The 25,573-nt window shown below is 36.8% G+C and overlaps 3 long non-coding RNA genes across 3 annotated transcripts; all 3 read left to right on the top strand.

Annotated features, from left to right (window-relative positions):
* The first annotated feature begins 2,584 nt into the window (after nt 1-2,584).
* LOC104423187 lies at nt 2,585-3,338 on the top strand. The gene is made up of 3 exons (XR_721359.3): nt 2,585-2,711; nt 3,011-3,052; nt 3,136-3,338. It is a non-coding gene; the product is annotated as an uncharacterized LOC104423187 (long non-coding RNA).
* Nucleotides 3,339-6,084: 2,746 nt separating this feature from the next.
* On the top strand, nt 6,085-6,857 carry LOC104423186. The gene is made up of 2 exons (XR_721358.3): nt 6,085-6,209; nt 6,486-6,857. It is a non-coding gene; the product is annotated as an uncharacterized LOC104423186 (long non-coding RNA).
* Nucleotides 6,858-21,590: 14,733 nt separating this feature from the next.
* Nucleotides 21,591-22,605, top strand: LOC104423185. Its single transcript, XR_005546790.1, has 3 exons — nt 21,591-21,690; nt 21,963-22,013; nt 22,290-22,605. It is a non-coding gene; the product is annotated as an uncharacterized LOC104423185 (long non-coding RNA).
* Nucleotides 22,606-25,573: the final 2,968 nt, after the last annotated feature.

Genomic DNA, 25,573 nt, shown 5'->3' with positions numbered 1-25,573 from the left:
AATGCTTAGAATTGAATTGGCTGTCATATAATAGGTTTAGGACTTTTTTTGGACAATTTTCCCATTGAATATCACCTATACTAACCCTTCCACATGGATAGACAAAAGAGCCATTCAACATAATGGGGTAGTAGTCCTCAACTCTATTTACGATCGATGATTATGAGTGAGACGGCTTGAATTCCAAATAAACAGGACAAACTTCTGATTCTTCCACATTATCATATAGTGCATGCTTAGTTCAAGGGTGCGGGCGGGAGTACCGAATCAGAATTTGTACGAGCTAAATCGATAGATATTGAGCTCAGATCCTCCATGATTGGTGGGGAAGTAGCTCGAGAGACTGATTTTCAGGCGGCGTGCAATGGAACTATAACTTTCTTAGTGTTAGTTTGGTCCATAACCCACTGGATGACACTTAAATCTTCTCACCTAAGCCCTTAAAAGCACAAACTTTATTCGAGCCTCCATTCCGTCTAAAACTCTCTTTATATATATAAAAGAAAAACGTTTAAGGTCAAATCTCAATTACTGCATAAACTTTTTATAGTCTCATTAAAAAGCACAAACTTTAGGTCACACTTTAGTTTTGGTCCTAACTTTTCTCATTAAAAAGCACAAAATGGGTAATGACATTACAAGCACCTAACTTTCATCCGTTGTATAATACATGAGGCGCTCTCTCTGTGGCTCCATGCTCACGTCCCTCTGTCCCTATTCTTACATAATATATTCTCTCACTTTTGATGCATTTATTTGGAGAAAAATAACTTCCTAGAAAAATCTTTCAAAATTTTTCAGTGTTTGGTATACGGAAAAGAAATTAGTTAAAGAAAATATTTTCAGTCAATGAAAAAAGAACCTTCAAAACCGGAGATTCTTCAGTGTTTGGTATACAGAAAATAAATTAGTTAAAGAAAATATTTTTAGTCAATGAAAAAAGAACCTTCAAAACCGGAGAAAATGACTTCCTATTTTTTAAAAAGAAAATCTTTTTTCCTCCCTCCCCTCACCCCCCCTCCCAAAAAAAAAACATGCGGAATCTTATCCATGAAAAATCTCCTCAACACAATCAAACTACCCCCACCCCGATCATCCTCCAAGCTTCATTGGACACAATCACATCTTAAAATCTCCAATAAAACCTAGCAAATTTCTATCTTAAAGTCAATATGTAGTTGATTATATTGGAACCTTGACGGAGGCGTTATATTTCACAGCAAGCCTAAAACTTGCATGCTTGACCATTACGGGCGACCGAAAATTTGAAAAAGAGCACATAAATCACCATTTAACCTTCCTTCGAAGTCTTCATCGGGAACCGTCTTCTTAGCAAAATGAAAAAAAATATGGAGTCGAAAAATTGGGAATGAATGTGATTGACCTCAGAAGCTTTGGGGACCTCGTCGGCAGAAGATATCACACTTGATGTCGCTGAGATTCCTGTGAAGAGTGACAGAATCCGACCAAACGGAGACAAGTATAAGAGGAGAGATTAAATTGGTAAATCCTCAAAATATTTAGGGCAAATGGTATCATTGAAAGTTTTAGATTGAAATTACCGTAAAATAAGTTTAAGACTTTTTGGACAATTTTCTCAAGTGAAAAAGGTACTCCTTTCTATTAACTGATTCTAACATTTTTACTTCTCCTTTTTTTTGGGCTTATAAACCAAACGATTATTACATATTACTAACCAGTCTTTCTTTGGCACTAAAATTCCACATGTACATCTTTTGGTATAACCCCGTCTGGTAGTTAAACGATGTATGTCACTCATTGCAGGGTTTTGGGATCTTTGGTCCACTTTGGCGTCGGCGACGTAGAAAATTGTCGGCTTTACATTGTTGAAATCTTCAATATCCACGTCATTCCCTTTCTTTGTATTAGCTTGATAAACTTATTTCCATTATATCTTATTTGTCATGACATGATACAATTGATAACATATACATCATTAAATTGCACCTACGAAGAACCCGTATAGAAAAAAAAAATACTTTCTTTCATCCTATAACACGGTCATTCTTCTGATTCAGTCCTTTTACTAAAACAAATATCTCTCTATCTCTTGTAATACATATCATCTGCTAATAGGATTTTCAAACAAGATAGGTCATTTGGTCTCTAATCAAACCATGATTGATCCATTCGCCAGAGATTCCTTCAGCCCTTTTGCGCTTCGGTTATGATTCAAACACGGTCAATTTATTCACCAGCAATGCTAGATAGATGAAACGATTAATTTACATGAGATTAATCTATCAAACGATCCGACAAATTGTAAATGAATATTTTGATAAGTGTGTCATTTATTATATTTCAAAAAATGCCGTTACGTCTCTCTCTAAATTTGTTTTATCCGAGAGAGTCAACTGACGAGAACAACCGGCAAAGACTTGCGAATGATTAGACATATTCGTCAAAATAAATAAAACCGTCAACTGCACATGTTTCCAAAGCAAATGACCTAATACGTGGCTCCTAGATTGTCACAGCGTACAAACACGACCAATGCATTCATGAAACATGACTGGTCTTTTATATATAAAGGATCGAAGAAAGTAAAAGTTAAAGGCATAAAGATCGAGGGAAAATGGTGAGCAGAGCTTGGCTCGTCGACTTAATATGTTGCTTGCTTATAGTTTTGCTGCTCCACCTCCATTTCACCTCTGGAGCTGCGAGGTCCATCAATCCTCAAGGATGTGCTGGTAAATATACTCGACTCTCTCTCTCTCTCTCTCTCTCTCTCTCTCTCTCTCTCTCTCTCTCTCTCTCTGATTGTGTATGTGTTTGTGTGCTGAGGATGATGATGGTGATGATGATCTATTTTGTTGATAAATCATTACTAGCTTATACCGACACATGAAAGCTTGCACCAAACGTCGAACATGTCATACGATTTAGTTCTTGATAGATTTTATGTGTTGACAGCAGAGTAGGTAATGTCTCTATCTTTCCTAAGCAAGTTCATCAACAGTTCATATGAATTATTGATCTGTGGCTATAGGTGGTGTAGGTGGAAGCACCCCAACTCATTCCCCTGGATGTCGTAAGTTCTCTCCGAGCCCTCGGGACGATCATGTGTTATTATAGCTGCTGGGAATATGGCTAATACTAATTGCTGTGTTGCAGACCATTGATGATGGAAACTACGTGTTATCGTTCTAGTGCCAAAGGATCCACTATGAGCAAACTTTTAGCATTGGAACAAAAAGACGTGGAGAGATAGAAAAATTGGTGTGATTTTGTGGAAGCTCTTCATTACCCCTAGCATAAGTTATTTTCGGAATAATTTGTATCTTTCTCATCAGTCATAAGGAAGTCACGTTTTGTTACTATTAGTTATTATCTTTTCATTTTAAGCATGGCTTATTGAAAAGGCGATTTAAACTTTTCAATGCTTAAGCATTCGGCTTCATGCGTACTTTGGTCCAAGGTTAGAGCATGGGAAGTAGATATAAATGGGAAGACAAACGACTAATAAAGGGTTAGGAGATATGACTCAAGATTGCGATAATGACATGTAAAAGATGGTGAGACCATTGTCCGTCCATCTAAACATCAACGTAGAAGCTATTACATGCAACAAATCTCGTTTTCTGGAAGAGAATAAGCATACTACGAAACCATATTACGCGAGAGAGAACAATGATATAGTCTATCCATAATATATTGCTGCCCTAAAAAGGGCCACAGTGGATGGTCAAACGCCACAAGCAAATGCATCGCAACACACACTTAGAGTTCATTTGCTTGAAGGAAAACTGTCTTCAGGAAATTATTTTCCAACTTTCCGGTGTCTTGATAATGGAAATTTAATCGATAGAGTGAAAATAACAAGCTTAGATTGAAGGAAAGCAACTTCTCATTCTGACAAGAAGGTAGTCATTTTCCCTAAACCATTAAATAAATGGAAACTAACCATTTTGCTTCAAATTGATTTTTTGGAAAAATATTTTCTATCATCTTGAAGTTTTCATTAAAAGAATTGTATACTTATGGGAAAATATCTTACCCAATAATTTGCTTAGTGAAGTGGAAAAGCAATCCAATCATCTCAGTTCACCATAATGCGATATTTATCCAAGATTAAGTCTTTGCTAAGCATTGTGGATTAATATCCGTAATTCAAATTAATCCTTCAATATATGCAGTTGCTTTTCATTGTTTCCTCTGTTGCTTTCACTTACTATGCCCATGATCTATTGAGAAACACGTGTGAGTTATGCTAAAAAGGTCAAATATAGGATACGGTGTCATGTGTAATGATTAATATATCATTGTTGACTTATCACTCATAAGCTTAAACTTTTGAGTAAAGACCAGGTTCCAACAACATTCGGAGATGAAAAGGTAAAATGTCATAATTTCTTGTTGAAATTAGAATTTGACTTAGCATGCACACTTGTGAATTTTCAGCTTTGTACATGTTTCTCTCTATTAGTAGGTAAGTTCCTAAATCACTAGTGAATAAAAAAAAAAATTTGAAGAAAAAGAAAGGAGAAATATCTAAGAGTAAAATGAAATTCATATGCGCTATCGACCAAATGAACTTTAAATCTTTAGTAGCATTGAAAAAGGAAAATTCGATAGCATCGGTGATTCAGTATTGGTCCAAATATAAGTATGAATGACAAGCAATTGATTTGAACACAGGATCTAATTGATAAGTCATTCCAGTAAATGAAGATTGTACACATTCTTTCATTCGATCTCATCAAACGATATTCATCAAACTCATTTTATACAGGAAATGGAGGACGAATTCCAATCACATTTTAAAAAATTGGATGAAATTCCTTCTTTTTTTTAATGAAAAAATGACAACTATATATATGGTAGTTTTCTCTTGTAGTGAGATATGGAAAATTGAGTTTCATAAAACCTATAAACTTGAGTAGCTTAAAAGCAAGAAGGACTAGGTTTTTGCTGGGTACGCGTTTTTGCGTTTATAGGTCTTAGCCATATTCAGCTGCACGCTGAAACACATGGCCAGCCACTAACGTGTTTACTATAGTCCCTTTTATAAATTAACACTAATTGCGCAAATCAGTGCTAATACTTCCTCACCAAATTGACCACGCGCGAAGCCTTAGATGTTTGGAATTTAACAAAAGAGAAAGGCAAGTGGGAAGAAAATGGTAGCAGACGTGATTTCACATGAACGAGTGAGGCCCTAGTCAAGGTGAACAGGAGAGCTTATCCAAATATTAGGCTTGGATATCTTAAGAAACGGAGCCAGCCCGTACAATAGGCTTCATTACTAAAGAAACCAACACGGGCGTGGGTCGATATCGCAAAAAATTGCATATGCTTGCGTCATGGTCGGATTGGGGTTCCGTGGCATCGGGGTGAAGTAGGAGGGATGCAGAAGGATAGATACAGCAAAGGCAATGAAGATGATGGTAGAAACCACGGCATCAGCATATACGATGGAATCGAAGGCGGCAACAGAGATGACGGCCGATGGGGGGTCGAAAATTGGACACGCCATCAAATTGGGGGAGATGGGGGGTTCGTTTTCGATGCCGGTAGATCTCGACTTTTTTCGTGATACATGTAATCAATATTTTGGAAGTAGTTGGAGAAAGGGGCCCGAGTTTTTACTTTTGGTCGGACAAGGGGGGCGCACGAGTTTGAACGGGACGACATTGACGTGAGAGGACTTGGGGGGATTCACTCATTGAGCCAGTCTCTCACGCATTCAGGGGTTGACCCGTTCAAAAGCCAGAGGCCAGAGTCACGGGTGTTGCGTCACAATTAATTGAGTACAGACTGGCTGTTGGTGGGGTTAATACAATGTTATGACTAGTGATCTTGTCGTGCTTATATATAGATAGAAATGAAAAAATAGGAAGGCGCTTGAAACAACTCAAAGCAATGGCAAAACTGCTTTCTCCTCCCTCCTCGTCCTCATCCTCCTCCTCATCTCTTATCAGAATTTTGTGCTACCTCTTGATTTTCATGACCCTTCCATTGCTCTCGCACTCGGCTCCTGTCAATTGCCCGCGTCAGTCTTCCTCTCTAGTTATTTCTTCTAACTCTCTATGCGGTGAGCTATTTTTTCAGTTCAGTAATATATTTTAATTTTATGTGGTGAGCAATGTATATGTGAGTTTTGTGGATGAGTCTAAGTAAAACTAAGCAAATGATGGTTGTAGGAGGTTCCCCAGAAGTGCCTGACCCACCCCGCAGCCCTGGATGCCGTGAGTACTTTCTTTCTATAAAACGAGTATATCAAGATATATTTGTAGGTGCTCTTGGAAGACAATATTCTCGTCCGCCACCCAATTGCCACATGAGAAGGTGTCATATTATCAACATAAGGAAATTCATAACATGAGGCATATGTGGTGATTGGCTTGAGTGGATAAGGATTACGCTACAAGAGTACCTAAATGTTTCTCATGTGTATTAGTGTGCTGTGAATTTCTAAAAATGCTAATATAAATATCTTTTCTTCATCGTAATGTTTATCACAGGACGTCACTGACTTGAATGATTGAAGCTCACAGCCACTTGGTAGAGAACGAATGGTCTTCGCAATGATCAAAGACACGTGATAGTGGACCATCTACTTTGCAAAGCACTTTCCTGGTTTTTCTATTTAATGGATTTGAAAGCCTCTGTCTAAGTTAAAATTACAGGGAATATTTCGATTCTAGCAAGTACTGTGTAATGTAAGAATTTAGAATTTATGCGTGGATTTTCTATTAATGTATTTGAAAGCCTATGTGCAAGTTAGATTACGCAAGAGTATTTCGATGCCAGGAATGAGCGAGTAATGCAGGAATTCTATGCATGGATTTTCTGCTTTGAAGTTCTAAAACAGATTCTCTTGAATCCTTTGATGAGTTGATATTCTTATCTCGATCTCAATTATGTGGTCTTCGCTCCATTAATTTACTTTGAAATATATATTAGGGATATTCTTTTAGTTTACTGCGGGTGGATGGAACCCAATTTTGAAGATTACTAATCTGATGACACATTACTAATCTCATGACATGTGTGTCATCTGATCTGAAGTTTTAATTTTTCACGATCGTATTACGGATTTCATACATGCATATTGCCCATTACACGTGGATCAAAGAAAAAGAAAACAAAAGGACAAAACATAAATATAATGGTCCTAGTACTCCACAACCATCTTTGCGATGGTTATCTTTGAGTTTGCTTGAATTTCAATAAAATAATAAACTTTTTTGATCTTCCCCATCAACGTATCGTCGTGCGTGCTGGGTTCACGGGGGAGATCCAATCATTTACCATTTATGTGAAGTGGGAAGCGCCAACGGTCGCGCTGAAGTTAATTTTTACAATTTTTTCAATAATTTGGGAGATTTTCCTTTTACTTTTTCTTCTCTTTTCTTTCACTAGGTGAGTGTGGTCCTCATTTATGGTCCGTTGCCAGTCATTATTGATTAACCGTCGTAAAATAGGTTTAGAAATTTTTGAATAATTTTCCCATTCAAGATGTGGGTAGGGTACCAAATCGAAGAGTCAAATGGCCATCTGAATTTGTACTTGCTCAAATTCAACAATTGAGCTCAGATCCTCCATGACTGGTGGGGATTAACGATTTATGGATTAAGCATTATACAAATCTCATCTTTTTCAGTTAATGGAGAAACATGTTATTGGATGATTATTGGGATTTTAATTATAGAGATAGAGTTTTGAAAATTGGTATTATACCATATTTCCTAGGAGAAGATGAAGTTAGAGGAATGGTGTTGGGGATATGGAGAGAATAGTATTTAATCAGCACTCTATCATTTTTATATGTCTGATTATTTATAAGATATCGATATATTATATGAGTTATTATCCTTTCTTTTGTTTTACTCTCATGATCGACTTACATTATAACTACAAACTATGAGAATTGGAATTGAAATCAAAGCGCAAGTGTCTGAAAAAAGAGACCACATCATTCGGTTAATCGGGATTATCTTAAATAAATTATGTTTATCTTAAGTGGTCTTTTTTTTTTTTTTTTTGGTCAGTCCTACTCTATGCCTACTCTACACTTACTCGCAGACTTGTGCCCTACCTCTTGCAGGGCGTGGGAGTCGCAACCCACTCTCGAAACTTATGCGTCCCTATCCCCCATCCCCCGAGAAGGTGGGGATTTGAAACTTATCTTAAGTGGTCTTGAAATAAATAAATAAAATTCTCTCTGATGCCTTTCTTTTTCTTCACACGCGCGGCTAACCAACCCTACAGCAGCTCTCCTTTAAGAGCCACCGCACGAAGAACAAGAAGAAGCCGGCGAGACGTGCGTTCCGGTTAGCTTCCGCGTTCATATTACATCAGCTACAACAGAGGCAGTGAGGATGACGGTAGAGGCCACGACACCGGCATATCCAACGGGATTGAAGGCAACGATGGAGACGACGGCATATTCGACGGGATCAAAGGCGACGATGGAGACGACGGCAGATGGATTCAGCATAATCTCATCTTTTTCTGTTAATGGATAGAAACATGTTATTGGATGACTATTGAGATTTTAATTATAGAGATAGAGTTTTGAAAATTGGTATTATATCATATTTCCGAGGAGAAGTGGAAGTTAGAGGAATGGTGGTGAGGATACGGAGAGAATAGTCTTTAATCAGCTATTATTTTTATGTGTTTGATTATTTATGAGATCTCGATAGATTATATAAGTTATTATACTTCCTTTTATTTTACTCTCATGATCGACTTATATTATAATTACAAACTATTAAAATTGGAATTGAAATCGAAGCGCAAGTGTCTAAAAGAGAGAGAGAGAGAGGAGACCACATCATTCAATTCATCGGGATTATCTTAATTGAATTATGTTTACCTTCTAGTATGCAGTGGATGCCAAGACCAATTCTAGCCAGAGTACATGGATTTGATTCAACTGATACTATTAATCTATGAAAAATGACTTTATTACTGATAACAATTTATATCTCGATATTTTCTTAAACAATGAAAATATTTTTCGTTCATTTATGTTTGTAAACAATATAAGCAATAATTTTTAGAAAAATATTTTCCCAATAAAGAATGCTAAACAGTTAAAAAAAACCAGCACGAGCATGGGTCAATGTCGTAATCAATTCACTATATAGTGGGTCGGTATCTAATCCACCTAGTTTCTTCGTCAAACTCGTGCCCCACTCAAATAAGGAATAAATCTCATTTGGCAATCTCATCCTTCAACTAATATCGATGAAAAATGACTTTATTATCGATAACAATTTATATCTAGATATTTTCGTAGACAATGAAAATATTCTTCATTCATTTATGTTTGTAAATAATATCAGCGATAATTTTAGAAAAAATATTTTTGGAATAATTTATTTTTCATGAAACAAATGTTATCTTAAAAGAGAGCCAAAAAAAAAAAAAAAAAAAAAAAAAACCAGCACGAGCATGGGTCAATGTTGTAATCAATTCACTATATAGTGGGTCGGTATTTAACCCACCTAGCTTCTTCGTCAAACTCGTGCCCCACTCAAATAAGGAATAAATCTCATTTGGCAATCTCATCCTTCATTATAAATTGCAACTGGTACTTTACCATCTCGCATCCCAGAAGTCCATAACAAGGTCAAAACTTGAAGGATGGCAATGAGCAAGGCTCGTTCCTCCTCTTCCCGTGTCGTCACCCTCATCTGTTGTTCCATGTTGATCTTGACCTTCGGCTCCCTCCCTCGAAGCTCTGCTGATCCGCGGGTTCCGGTCTTGCCCTACTCCGGCAAGTTCTCTCTCTGTTTCTCGACTTGCGCCGTGGCATGGATTGTTGCAGCACAAGGACAGAAAGGTTTTCGTCCTGGCCCTACAGCTCCGAGAGGCTATACACCTGGGGATGGCAGTCATTCTCCTGGAGCCCCTACTCATAATGTTAAAAACTAAAAGGACTACATGAGCAGAAATTACACCTCCCAAATGAGGGCTCTTTCTTTTACGTCTTTTCTTCAAGAATAATTTTTATGTGATGATGAAAATCATTCATAAGAAATGTGCGATAATATGCCAATTCAACCGAGGTTGATTTATATATGGAGTCACGAATCATAGATGTTGCTTTCTTCCGTGCAATTCCGCCATGGCTGGCTGGCTTGAGTTAGAGCGGCTCATCTTATTGCACTTCTCGCACTCTATTTGAGCAAATATAGCTATGTCCCCCAAATCAGAGAGGACGTTATTCCTTAGCCATGACGAGAGTCACGATCCCATCTCCTCGAACTGTATTGCGGGCATAAAAATATACTTTGACTAGCCTCGTTCATTCCCTACCCGGATTGAATTCTCCTTTCGGTGAAGTATGTCACCGTTTGACAAGAATATTCCCTCTTTTGCTCGACAGTCAGCTCGATATGGGCGAAAACAACTTCTCATTTTGGCAAGAAGGAAATTACTTTCTCTATATCACCGAATAGTAAAAATTAACCATTTTTCTTCAAAATAATTTTCAAGAAAATATTTTCCTTTATCATGAAGATTTCATTGAAATAAACCGATCTGAATTTAATTGTGGCGGTGAGAAGTGGTCTTGAAATAAATTTTTTTTTTTTTTCTCTGATGGCTTTTTTTACTTCACACGAGCGGCTAACAAACCCTACAGCAGCTCTCCTTTAGGAGCCCCCGCACGAAGAACAAGAAGAAGCCGGCGAGACCCGCGTTCCGGTTAGCTTCCGCGTTCATATTACATCAGCTACAACAGAGGCAGTGAGGATGACGGTAGAGGCCACGACACCGGCTTATCCAACCGGATTGAAGGCGACGATGGAGACGACGGCAGATGGAGGGTCGAAAATTGGACAAGCCAGCAAGAAAGTTATGGTTCCTTTTTCTATGTTCGTCAACGCGCTTAGCATTTTACTTCGATTATTTTGGTTTTGAAGCATATTCAGTTATGTGTTTCAGGTCAGCTTTATGATTCAAAAACCAAACTGAACCATCAGAAATCCATTGTTTTACTCACTGTTGGAGTTTTGTTTGTTTAAACAAAATAAGTTTTTTTTTTTTGTCCCACATAGAAAAAATGGGAGGAAGTGGGCCAATTTAAAAATGTAGGATTTTCTTTTTGTGGTTAAAGGAATGATTGGGTGGGGTTAGACCCTACCATAACCGCGTACGGGTGCGCGATTATTTGGCTCATTTTATTAGCGTTAATTCCTTTGTTATTTATTTATTTTATTTTTGTTATTATTGTTTTTTTAGTCAATTCAAAGGTTGCCTTTTATTTTGAGATTTTCGGAAATGAAATATAAAAAAAATTAATTATTATTCCGAATTTTGTTTGTCTTTTTAAGACAACCTTTGGAAAAATTACTTATTCGGTTTTGCAACTTTTCCCAAAGGGTTGCAATTGTTATTTTTTTCGACTTCTTCGAAGAGTCGCATTTGTTTATCCGAACAACTTTCTAAAGGACGTCTTTATTCATTCTTTGGTAATTTTCACGAAGAATTGCAAAATTGTTTCATATATAAACTTGTCAATTTTCGGAAGAAAAAAGTGTGGTCATTTTCGAGTCTTCTTTTCGAAAAACTGCAGCCAATTTTTCGATTATTTCCTAAAGAGACCTTAGAGAAATACTATAATTGCTAGACTTTGTTGTATCTTTGAGAATTTTTGCTGGTGACCATTAGCAACGTTGTGGAGCAAATAAATCATTAAAGATAGTAATATCATGCCTCAAAGTCCGAGTTATTTTACTCATCCGATTTTATTGTTCAACCCATTTCGAAGCCGTATTTTCCAATACTCACTACCCAAAACCTAAGGAAATTCGGCCCGAAATTTCCGATTCGGACAGTTGGTTTCTTTTATATTCCTAGATGTCGGCTTCTTTTATTTCGCCTGTGATATATGTAATCAATATTATTATTATTTTTTTTAAAAAGGCGTTCTTTTGTTCAATAAGATTAAATTAATAGTGTCTTGCGGGTGCTTTGTAAACGTGGCCTGAGGTTGAACGGGATGAAATTGATGTGAGAGCACTCGGTGGGTTCACTCTTTCAGGCCGGCTCTTCCGGAGGTTGGGGGACAAAAGATGGCCAGTCAATACACTCCACGTTACTCATGACGTGAGAGCACTCGGCAGGGTTCACTCTTTCAGCCCGTCTCTGACGCATTTAGCTGGTGACTTGTTCAAAAGCCAGAGAGACCCAGAGTCACGGGTGGTGCGTCCCAAGTAATTCAGTACGACGCTGTTGTTCATACAACGCTAGGACTAATGATTCTTGTGGTGGTTACATATACATAGACATAAAAAATAGGAAAGCGCTCGAAATAACTCAAAGCAATGGCAAAACTGTTTTCTCCCTCCTCTTACTCCTCTCTTATCAGAATGTTATGCTTTCTCTTGATTTTCCTGACCCTTCACCTGCTCGCACGAGTTATAGGGAGTAGCCTCGAATGCGGTGGTCAGTCTTCCTCTCTAGTTATTTCTTCTTACTCCTAGGCTCGTTGCCTTGGATATACAAACAAGTCATAGATAGATGTGTAGTTGAATATTAGGTGTACGATTTATGTTGTGTATCATGTATATGTGAGTTCAATTTGGTAGTTGTTCATACTTGGATCTAAATATCTAAATCATTGCGCTTTAAATTATGTTTCACTTTTTTGAAATATCAAAGCGCAAAGGCTGATTTGGTAATTGGCACTTCAATAGCATTGATGAGCTTGTGAATGGATTTAAGTAAAATTTAGCAAATTATGGATGTTGCAAGTGCTAGTGAAACTGCGACCAAAAAAAAAAAAAAATGATAGCAAACCACACGACTCAAACAGGAGCCAGGGATGCAGCGAGTACTTTATTCCTTTCAAAACGAGTATGTCAAGAGATAGTTATGGTTGCTCTCAAAAGATGACATTCTCATCCCTTCAAATCAATAACCACATGAGAAGTGATATCAAAATGAGGAAATTCATAACGTTAGACATATATGGTGATTGACTTAGATGGATTAAAATTAAGCTATGAAAGTACCTAAATGTTTCTTGTGTGTATTAGTGTAAGATGAATTTCTAAAAAAAAATAACATAAACATATTTGCTTTAACATGATGTTTATTATAGGACGTCCTTAACTTGAATGACGATGGAAGCTCACAGCCAATTTATGAAGAATAAATTGTCCTCGCAAGGCTCAGAGACGCATAATAGCGGATCATATGAATTGCAAACCCCTTTATCTTTAGTTATCCATCAATGTCTAAGAAAGCCTCGGCCTAAATTAAGATTATGGAGAACATTCCGATGCTTGGAAGTAGCGTGTAACTGCAAGAATATAAAGATCTCTACATTGATCTATTCGCGGATTTTTCTGCTTTGAAGTTCTAGAACAGATTCTTTTGAATCTTTGATGAGTCGATATGCTTATATCTCGATCTCAAGCGCGTGGCTTTCACTCCATTGATTCACTTGGAAATTATATCAAGGATGTTCTTTGGTTTAGTACGGACCGATGGAACCCGTGTTTAAACATTACTATTCTTACGACATGGGCCATCTTATTCGAAATTTGTGATTTTTCACAACAGAAATATGTGTATTGTGCGTTAGAATTGTCCACTAGACGTGGATCAAAGAACAAAGAACCCATAGAAATACAATGGTATTAATAGTCCTCAAAACTCTCTTTGCGTGGGTTGAGTGAGATTGGTTGAATTCCAATTATACAAGAAGAGCTTTTGGTCTTCCGCATTATCATATCGCGCATGCTTAGTTCAAGGGTGTGGGCGGGGTGCCAAATTGAAGTAACACATCAACATCTGAATGTGCACAAGTTGATTCAATAGCGATAGTTCACATCCTCCATGATTGGTGGTGGAGTAGCTTGAGAGCCTGATTTTCAGGCGGCAGGCAAGTGAACCATAAATTTCATGTGAATGCTTTCAGTCCATAACCCACCCAATGATACACAAATCTTTTGGTATAATGCCCAGCGACGACGAGATCGAGCCTCGCCTAGACCCAGCAACCTTTTTCCATAATCTTGTCAATTTGGAGACAATTTTGCAATAACCACTCCTACTTGAAAGAATTCTGGAATATCAATCTTGAGGGAACGAATTTTGTTGACAAGCACATACAATTCATGGACTTACTCCAACAAGGGTTTTGTATCAATAAGTTTAAAATCAAAATGCTTTACAATCGTATAATTATTGGCACCTTGCTCCTCCGCTTAGTTTTTGAATTCAAGTACATTCCCTATGTCTCCAAAGACTTCATCTTAGTGAATAAGTCTTATAGACGATCATATGGAATGTTCGGAATGTGCCCACAACAATGCAATTCATCATATTCACGTTTTTTTTTTCTATTCTTTGTTGGCCCTTTTAGTGTCTTCTACGCTTGGCCATCCTCCTTCCGGATGTCCTATATGCATCAAATTGGGATCCAGTATGTAGGAAATCTCAAAGTAGTGAGAAGAAACATCATCTTGTCCCTCCAACAAGCAAAGTCGTCCCCATCAAACCAGTCCAATCTCACCATGTATTGATTGATAACTTTGATTGATTTTAACTCCATCATTGCATACATAATTCCTTAAAATTGTTGGGAAAAAATTGATCAAGAAGAATAGAATATGATTTTGAGGAATGAATACGCTATCTTTAAAGAATTATTTGCCCCATGATATTGTTAATGGTTACTAGCAAAAATTCTTCAAGATACAATAAATTCTCAAGCAAGAATACCATATAGCAATTATAGTATTTTTCCAAGAACTTTCAAAAGGGAAACAATTGAAAAGAATGCCGTATATCTTTTTTTGAGAGAAATGAAAAATGGAAAAGTGAAAAATAATAAACAAAAATGTTGAATACATATTAGGGAATAAATATGTTTGAATGGATACAACCTTTCAAAGGTTAAGAAGTTATGTCTGAATGAAAAGAACCTTCCAAAGGTTGTAAGAGCACCTAATAACTATTAGGCAAAGTAAATAATAATAATAATAATAATAATAATAATAATAATAATAATAATAATAATAATAATAATAATAATAATAATAATAATAATAATAATAATAATGTTATGAAATACATGAATGAATAGAATACATGAATGAATATTCATTATATTCATCTTATCCAATGTACTTATTATGGTACATTTGTATCAAATGTTTTAAATACATTTCCCTATACAATGAATGTTCATCTCCCCTATCAAGTACATGTATCATTCGATACATTGATATTAATGATAAGTACATTCTTGTTCTCCTATAAATAGGAGTTTAGTTTTGATGTACAAAACACAATAACACAGAAACACGATAGTGAGATACTAGAAATAAAGCTCTCTCATCTTGCTTTCTCTATTATTTCTGGTGTTCACTTGTTTTCTCTTCTCAATCTCTTCTCTATTATATATTCGCAACACAATATTTTACAACACGTTATCAGCACGAGAATCTACCGACTGAGTAAGTAAGTTTTGCAAGGTAAGTATTATTTTTATTAATCAACTTATACTTCATCTTCTTCTATCAATTCTTCATTTTTATTTTTCTTGGCCCGAAGCCATATTCCAAATCTAAAAGTATCATTATGCTCCTAAAGTAACGGTGGATATTTGGAAATCCTTTTAATTAATTTAAGGATTTATTTTTGCAAGGATTATGGCAAATATTGAAAAGCCCAAATTCCACATCCCTGGAAGTGAGTGGAAAGAATTATCTATCATGGTGCCTTGACATGGAAATGCACCTCCAACGACAAGGTCTCGCTAATACAATTACAGAGGATGGAACCTCAAATGAAAGGGATAAAGCAAATGCGTTGATTTTTATTCGCCGTCATTTGCATGAGAGCCTGCAGACTCAATATTTATCCGTTCAAGACCCTCATATCTTGTGGAGGAGATTGAAAGATAGGTATGATCATACCAAAACGGTTATCCTCCCTCAAGCACAGTATGATTGGCAAAATTATAGACTGCAAGATTTTAAATTAGTGTCTGACTATAATTCTGCTTTATTTGATATCGTTTCTCGGCTTGAGTTATGCGGTATCAAACTCGCTGATGCGGAATTGCTTGAGAAAACTTTGTCCACCTTTCATGCTTCGAATATTGTATTGCAATAGCAATACCAGCAACGTCAGTTTGTCACATATTCTAAATTAATTTCTGTGCTTCTTACTGCCGAGCAAACTAATGAATTGCTGCTAAAAAATCATGATCTTAGACCTGCTGGCTCAAAAGCATTGCCTGAAGCACATACTAACTTTGAGAAAAATACTGGCCATTTTAAGGGTTATAAGCGCAGCAAAAACATAATCCTAGAAGAGATGGCAAGAAATTTAACCGCCCTAGGAAATCAAACTTTGGCCTGAATCATGACAAAGAAAAGAAGCTAAAGAAGGTGATTAATGAAAGTATTTGTCATCGTTGTGGCATGGTAACACTGGTCACGTACCTAAAATCGTACGCCAAAACATTTTGTTGACCTATACCATGCATCTTTAAAGAATACGGGCAAGCGTGGTGAATCTCATGCTATTGAAATCAATTCTACTGCCATAACTACTGTTGAGGCCAACAATATCTCCGTTAGTGGGACTCCACTTGCTCCTGAAGTAGCAAATGTATCATTGGATGTCTCTGATTTCTTTGAGGACCTTTGATTACTTTGATGAATCAGATTGGTTGATGATAATTTGAATTTCGAATTTTATGTTGTTTCGCTTTAAATGTATTACTTTTTATTTTTTTTATGAAATGCTTATGAACCTTATATAATATTTATTTTTGAAATTTTATTCGACTATATAACTAATATGCAACTTGTATGATACTTGACACCTGAAGTTGTCAATATAAATGCAAATGGAGAATACCGAGAAAAAAGGAAGATGTTTGTTTGCTTGATAGTGCAACAACACATACTATATTTTGTAGTAGATACTTTTTCTAGAGTATGACATTGCGTAAGGCACAAATTCATACAATATCATATCTTGTTCCGATTATTGATTGTTTTGGGAATGCTACAATTATTTTGCCAAATGGCACAATCCTGTATATTGAGAATGCGTTTCTAAGCATTCAATCAAAAAAGAATCTGCTTAGTTTTAAAGATGTACGCCGTAATGGGTACCATATTGAGACTATTTATGAGCAAGATAAGGAATATATTGGCATTTCCTCTTATAAGATGGGCCTGAAGACCATCCATGAGAAGTTATAAGCTTCTTCTATGAGTTTGTATTATATCATGATTAAGGCTGTTGAAACCTACGCCACCACATCCTGGAGATTGGTAAACTCCGATCAGTTTGGATTGTGGCATGATCGCCTTGGTCATCCTGGCGCTTCAATAATGCATATGATAATTCAAAATACAAAAGGGCGCCCTTTAAAGGATATAAATGTATTGTTGTCCAAAGATTATAATTGTGAGGCTTGCTCACAAGGAAAGCTCATTATCAAACCTTTTATAACAAAGGTTAATTTTGAATCTCCTTTATTCTTGCAAAGAATTCAGGGTGATATTTGTGGACCAATACAACCACCAAGTAGACCATTTCGATATTTTATGGTATTAGTGGATGCATCCTGTAGATGGTCCCTTGTTTACCTATTATCTACGTGCAATGTCACATTTGCACGTTTATTTGTGCACTTGAAGTGTGGTATATCGATAGGATCAAAAGATATTATTCCTCGAAAACGAAGGGGAAAGAATCAGGAATCCGCTCTAAAAGAGCCTAGCGTTGTGCTTGCTCCCAAAGAGCTTATTGCCCCTGAAGAGATGCAAACCCATGAAAGGAGCACTAGCCCCGGGAATACTAAGAATTCCATTACATATTGTAATGAAATTTGGGATCGAAATGAAATCATCATTGATGATGCTTTTGCATTCTTAGTTGCTCATAAAATTATGGATGATGATTATGAGCCGCAATCTATTATTGAATGTCGTCAAAGGCAAGATTGGCCTAAGTGGGAGGAGGCAATTAAAGCTGAATTAGCTTCCCTAACTAAACGAGAGGTTTTTGGACCTGTAACTCGTATCCCTGATAATGTAAAGCCTGTTGGATATAAATGGGTATTTATTCGAAAACGAAATGAGAAAAACAAGATTATCAGGTATAAAGCTCGACTCGTTGCTCAAGGATTCTCCTAGAGACCTATGATTGATTATAATGAGACATATTCACCTATGATGGATATGATTACATTTCGTTTTCTCATTAGCCTAACAATCTTTGAAAGATTAGAAATGCGTCTTATGGACGTTGTGACGGCATATTTATATGGCTCATTAGACTCGATATTTATATAAAAATTTCCGAGGATTCAAAATGCAGAAGCATGCACTCCCCTGCAATTTATTCTCAATAAAATTGCAAAGATCCTTGTATGGGTTAAAGTAATCCGGTCGCATGTGGTATCAACGCCTAAGTGAGTACCTAATTAAGGAAAGGTACAAGAATGATCCTATCTGCCCATGTGTGTTTATTAAGAAATTAGAAACCGGATTTGCCATTATAGCAGTTTATGTCAACGATATAAATTTAATTGGAACTCCAGAAGAGTTAGTTGAAACTGCTGAATATTTGAAAAGGGAGTTTGAAGTTAAAGATTTGGGTAAAACCAAACTTTGTCTTGGTCTAGAGTTTGAGCATAAAGCAAATGGAATAATCGTCCATCAATCAGCATACGTTGAAAGATTGCTTAAACGTTTCAACATGGACAAATCTCACCAATTGAGCACCCCTATGGTTGTAAGGTCTCTAGATCCCCAAAAGGACCCATTTCGTCCCAGAGAATCTGATGAAGAGATACTTGGTCCTGAAGTACCATATCTACCATATCTCAATGCAATTTGGGCTTTGATGTACTTGGCACAGTGTACAAGACCAGATATCGATTTTAAGGTAAATTTATTGGCACGTTTTAGTTCTGAGCCAACTCGTAGACACTAGAATGGAGTTAAACATATTTTCCGTTATCTCCAAGGAACCATAGATTTGGGATTATATTATTCCAAGGATTTCACTAACTCTGGTTTAGTTGGATATGCTGATGTTGGATATAGATCCGATCCACATAAGGCTCGCTCTCAAACTGGGTATTTTGTTATAACGGCACCGCTATTTCTTGGCATTCTACGAAGCAATCGCTAGTAGCTACATCTTCTAACCACTCTGAGATTATTGCTTTATATGAAGCTGGAAGAGAGTGTGTTTGGTTAAGATCCGTTATAACACATATTCATAATTCTTGTTGCTTAATACCGGTTACAAATTCTCCCATTATAATTTATGAAGATAATGCTGCTTGTGTTGCACAAGTCAGGGGAGGATATAGCAAAGATGGTGAGACCATTGTCCGTCCATCTAAACATCAACGTAGAAGCTATTACATGCAACAAATCTCGTTTTCTGGAAGAGAATAAGCATACTACGAAACCATATTACTCGAGAGAGAACAATGATATAGTCTATCCATAATATATTGCTGCCCTAAAAAGGGCCACAGTGGGTGGTCAAACGCCACAAGCAAACGCATTGCAACACACAATTAGAGTTCATTTGCTTGAAGGAAAACTATCTTCAGGAAATTATTTTCCAACTTTCTGGTGTCTGGATAATGGAAATCAATCGATAGAGTGAAAATAACAAGCTTAGATTGAAGGAAAGCAACTTCTCATTCTAACAAGAAGGTAGTCATTTTCCCTAAACCATTAAATAAATGGAAACTAACCATTTTGTTTCAAAATGATTTTTTGGAAAAATATTTTCTATCATCTCGAAGTTTTCATTAAAAGAATTGTATACTTATGGGAAAATATCTTACCCAATAATTTGCTTAGTGAAGTGGAAAAGCAATCCAATCATCTCAGTTCACCATAATGCGATATTTATCCAAGATTGAAGTCTTTGCTAAGCATTGTAGATTAATATCCGTAATTCAAATTAATCCTTCAATAGATGCACTTGCTTTTCATTGTTTCCTCTATTGCTTTCACTTACTATGCCCATGACCTACTGAGAAACACGTGTGAGTTATGCTAAAAATGTCAAATATAGGATAATCGGTGTCATGTGTAATGATTAATATATCATTGTTGACTTATCACTCATAAGCTTAAACTTTTGAGTGAAGACAGGTTCCAACAACATTCAGAATTGAAAAGGAAAAATGTCATAATTTCTTGTTGAAATTAGAATTTGACTTAGCATGCACACTTGTGAATTTTCAGCTTTGTACATGTTTCTCTCTATTAGTTGGTAAGTTCCTAAATCGCTAGTGAATAAAAAAAATGAAGAAAAAGAAAGGAGAAATATCTAAGAGTAAAATGAAATTCATATGCGCTATTGACCAAATGAACTTCAAATCTTTAGTAGCATTGAAAAATGAAAATTCGATAGCATCGGTGATTTGGTATTGGTCGAGATGTAAGTATGAATGACAAGCAACTAATTTGAACACGGGATCTAATTGATAAGTCATTCCATTAAATGAAGATTGTACACATTCTTTCATTAGATCTCATCAAACGATATTCAACAAACTCATTTTATACAGGAAATGGAGGACGAATTCCAATCACATTTTCAAAAATTGGATGAAATTCCTTCTTCTTTTTTTAATGAAAAAATGAATATATATGGTAGTTTTCTCTTATAGTGGGATATGGAAAATTGACTTTCATAAAACCTATAAACTTGAGTGGCTTAAAAGCAAGAAGGACCAATTGGCAAAGCACTAGGTCTTTGCCGGGTACGCGTTTTTGCATTTATAGGTCTTAGCCATATTCAGCTGCGCGCTGAAACACATGGCCAGCCACTAACGTGTTTACTATAGTCCCTTCTATATATTAACACTAATTACGCAAATCAATGCTAATACTTCTTCACCAAATTGACCACGCGCGAAGCCTTAGATGTTTGGAATTTAACAAAAGAGAAAGGCAAGTGGGAAGAAAATGGGAGCAGTCATGATTTCACATGAACGAACTTAATGAACGAGTGAGGCCCTAGTCAAGGTGAACAGGAGAGCTTATCCAAATATTAGGCTTGGATATCTTAAGAAACGGAGCCAGCCCGTACAATAGGCTTCATTACTAAAGAAACCAACACAGGCGTGGGTCGATATCGTAAAAAATTGCATATGCTTGCGTCATGGTCAGATTGGGGTTCCGTGGCATCGAGGTGAAGTACGAGGGATGAAGAAGGATAGATACAACAAAGGCAATGAAGATGATGGTAGAAACCACGGCATCAGCATATACGATGGAATCGAAGGCGGCAACAGAGATGACGGCCGATGGGGGGTCGAAAATTGGACACGCCAGTAAAGTGGGGGAGATGGGGGTTCGTTTTCGATGCCGGTAGATCTTGACTTTTTTCGTGATACATGTAATCAATATTTTGGAAGTGGTTGGAGAAAAGGGCCCGAGTTTTTACATTTGGTCGAAAAAGGGTGGCGCACGAGTTTGAACGGGACGACTAGTGAGTGATCTTGTGGTGCTTATATATAGATAGACATGAAAAAATCGGAAGGCGCTTGAAATAACTCAAAGCAATGGCAAAACTGCTTTCTCTCCCTCCTCCTCCTCATCCTCCCATCTCTTATCAGAATTTTATGCTTCCTCTTGATTTTCATGACCCTTCCCTTGGCCGTGATCCCGTCGCTGTCTTGCGCGAAGAGCTTCGGTCAGTCTTCCTCTCTAGTTATTTCTTCTAACTTCTAAGCTTTTTTTGAATATATATATATATAAAATTTATGGTGAGCAATGTATATGTGAGTTCAGTTCGGTAGTTTGTTCTTGATGGAATCGAGATATTTTAATTGTTGCCATTTGACGTATGTTTTGCTTTTTCGAAATATTGAATCATAAAGGGCGATTTGGCAACCGGTACTTCTGGTAGCATAACAAGTTTGTGGATGAGTCTATATAAAATTAAGCAAATGATGGTTGTTGCAGATCACGCAGGTGACGCGAGCCCGCATGACCCAGGCAACGGCCCTAGATGCAGTGAGTACTTTTTTTCTTTAAAACGAGTATGTCGAGATATATTTGTAGGTGCCCTGGAAAGACACTATTCTCGTCCGCCACCCAATTGCCACATGAGAAGGTGTCATCTTATCAACATAAGGAAATTCATAACATGAGGCATATGTGGTGATTGGCTTGGGTGGATAAGGATTACACTACAAGAGTACCTAAATGTTTCTCATGTGTATTAGTGTGATGTGAATTTCTAAAAATGCTAATATAAATATCTTTTCTTTATTGTAATGTTTATCGCAGGACGTCGCTGATTTGAATGATTGAAGCTCACAGCCACTTGATAAAGAACGAATGGTCTTCGCAATGATAAGAGACGCGTGATAGCGGATCATCTACTTTGCAAAGCACTTTCCTGGTTTTTCTATTTAATGTATTCGAAAGCGTCTGTCTAAGTTAAAATTACGGAGAATATTTCGATTCTAGCAAGTACCCTGTAAGAATTAAGAATTTATGCATGGATTTTCTATTAATGTATTTGAAAGTCTCTGTGCAAGTTAGATTACGCAAGAGTATTTCGATGCCAGGAAGTGAGCGAGCAATGCAAGAATTCTATGCATGGATTTTCTGCTTTGAGTTCTAAAACAGATTCTCTTGAATCCTTTGATGAGTTGATGTTCTTATTTATCGATCTCATTAGGGATATTCGCTCCATTAATTTACTTTGAAATATATATTAAAGATATTCTTTTGGTTTGTGGATGGATGGAAACACATTTAAAGATTACTAATTTCATGACATGTGTCATCTGATCCGAAGTTTTAATTTTTCACGATCGGAATATGGATTTCATACATGCATCTTGCCCATTACACGTGGATCAAAGAAAAGAAAACAAAAAGACAGCATAAATATAAAGGTCTTAGTACTCCACAACCATCTTTGCGATGGTTATGTTTGAGTTTGCTTGAATTTCAATAAAATAATAAACTTTTTGATCTTCCCCATCTACGTATCGTCGTGCGTTCTGAGTTCATGGGGAGATAATTGAATTCGATTAATTCCATTATAAACTTGACTAGTTTAATCATAATTTTTTTGAGAATTTTTCAATATAATCTTTTCATCTAAAACGTTGAGGTCTAGTCGTCGACCATTTATGTAAAGTGGCTAGCGCTAACGGTCGCACTGACATAAATAATTTTTACAATTTTTTCCATAATTTTCTTTTTCTTTTTTTTTCACTAGGGCAAGTGTGGTCCTCGTTTGTGGTTGGTTGCCAGTCATTATTGAATTAACCATCATAAAATAGTTTTAGAATTTTTGAAAAATTTCCCTTTCAAGATGTGGGTGGGGTACCAAATCGAAGAGTCAAATGGCCATCTGAATTTGTACTTGCTGAATTCCAACAATTGAGCTCAGATCCTCCATGACTGGTGGCGGATTAATGATTTATGGATTAAGCATTATACATATCTCGTCTTTTTCTGTTAATGGAGAAACATGTTATTTGGATGATTATTGGGATTTTAATTGTAGAGATAGAGTTTTGAAAATTGGTATTATATCATATTTCATAGGAGAAGATGAAGTTAGAGGAATGGTGTTGGGGATATGGAGAGAATAGTTTTTATCAGCTCTCTATCATTTTTATGTTTGATTATTTATAAGATATCGACATATTATATAAGTTATTATCCTTTCTTTTGATTTATCATGATCGACTTACATTATAACTACAAACTATGAGAATTGGAATTGAAATTGAAGCGCAAGTGTCTAAAAAAAGAGACCACATCATTAAGTTAATCAGGATTATGTTAATTAAATTATGTTTACCTTCTAGTATGCAGCGGATGCCAAGAACAATTCTAGCCAAAGTACATGGATTTGATTCAACGATAATATTAATAGATGAAAAATGTCTTTATTATCGATAACAATTTATGTCTAGATATTTTCATGGATGACGAAAATATTCTTCATTCATTTATGTTTGTAAATAATATATATATATAAGCAATATTTTCAGGAAAATATTTTTGAATAATTTATTTTTCATGAAACAAATAGTATCTTAAAAAGAGCCAAAAAGAATGCTAAACAGTAAAAAAAAAAAACCAACGCGAGCATAGGTCAATGTTGTAATCAATTCACTATGTAGTCGGTCGTTATCTAAACCACCTAGCTTCTTCGTCAAACTCGTGCCCCACTCAAATAAGGAATGAATCTCATTTGGCAATCTCATCCTTCATTGTAAATCGCAAAGGGTGCTTTACCATCTCGCATCCCAAAAGTTTATAACAAGCTCAAAACGTGAAGGATGGCAATGAGCAAGGCGCTTCCTCCTCTTCCCGTATCGTCATCCTCATCTGGTGCTCCATGTTGGTCATGACCTTCAGCTCCCTCCCTCGAAGCTTCGCCGTTCCGTGGGTTCCAGTCTTGCCCTACTCCGGCAAGTTCTCTCTCTGTTTCTCGACTTGCGCCGTGGCATGGATTGTTGCAGCACAAGGACAGAAAGATTTTCATCGTGGCGATACACATGCGAATGGCTATATACCTGTGGATGGCAGTCATTCTCCTCGAGCCCCCTACTCATAATGTTAAAAATTAAAAAGACTACATGAGCAGAAATTACGCCGCCCATATGAGGGCTCTTTCTTTTACGTCTTTTCTTCAAGAATAATTTTTACATGACGATGAAAATCATTCATAAGAAACGTGCCGTAGTATGCCAATTTGACCGAGGTCAATTTATATACGTAGTCGTGAATCATAGATATTGCTTTCTTACATGCAATTATGCCATGGCTGGCTGGCTTGAGTTAGAGTGGCTCATCTTATTGCACTTCTTGCACTCTATTTGAGCAAATATAGCTGTGTCCCCAAAATCAGAGAGGATGTTATTTCTTAGCCATGGCAAGAGTCACTATCCCATCTCCTCAAACTGTATTGCGGGCATAAAAATATACTTTGGCTAGCCTCGTTCATTCCCTACCCGGATCGAATTCTCCTTTTGGTGAAGTATGTCACCGTTCGCCAAGAATGTTCCCTCCTTTGCTCGACAGTCAGCTCGATATGGGCGAAAACAACTTACCATTTTGGCAAGAAGAAATTATTTTCTATATACCATCAAATAATAGAAACTAACCATTTTTCTTCAAAATAATTTTCAAGAAAATATTTTTCTCTATCATGAAGATTTCATTGAAATAAACCGATCTGAATTTAATTGCGGGGGTGAGAAGTGGTCTTGAAATAAATTTTATTTTTCTCTGATGGCTTTCTTTTTCTTCACACGTGCGGCTAACCAACCCTACAGCAGCTGTCCTTTAGGAGCCCCCGCACGAAGAACAAGAAGAAGCCGGCGAGACCTGCGTTCCAGTTAGCTTCCGCGTTCATATTACATCAGCTACAACAAAGGCAGTGAGGAAGACGGTAGAGGCCACGACACCGGCATATCCAACGGGATTGAAGGCGACGATGGAGACGACAGCATCTTCGACAGGATCAAAGGCGACGATTGGAGACAACGGCAGATGGAGGGTCAAAAATTGGACAAGCCGGCAAGAGAGTAATGGGAGCA

Source organism: Eucalyptus grandis, chromosome 10 (genome assembly GCF_016545825.1).
Source record: "Eucalyptus grandis isolate ANBG69807.140 chromosome 10, ASM1654582v1, whole genome shotgun sequence".
Lineage (NCBI taxonomy): Eukaryota > Viridiplantae > Streptophyta > Magnoliopsida > Myrtales > Myrtaceae > Eucalyptus > Eucalyptus grandis.
The sequence above is the reverse complement of the archived record's forward strand: the minus strand, read 5'-3'. Positions and strand labels throughout refer to the sequence as shown.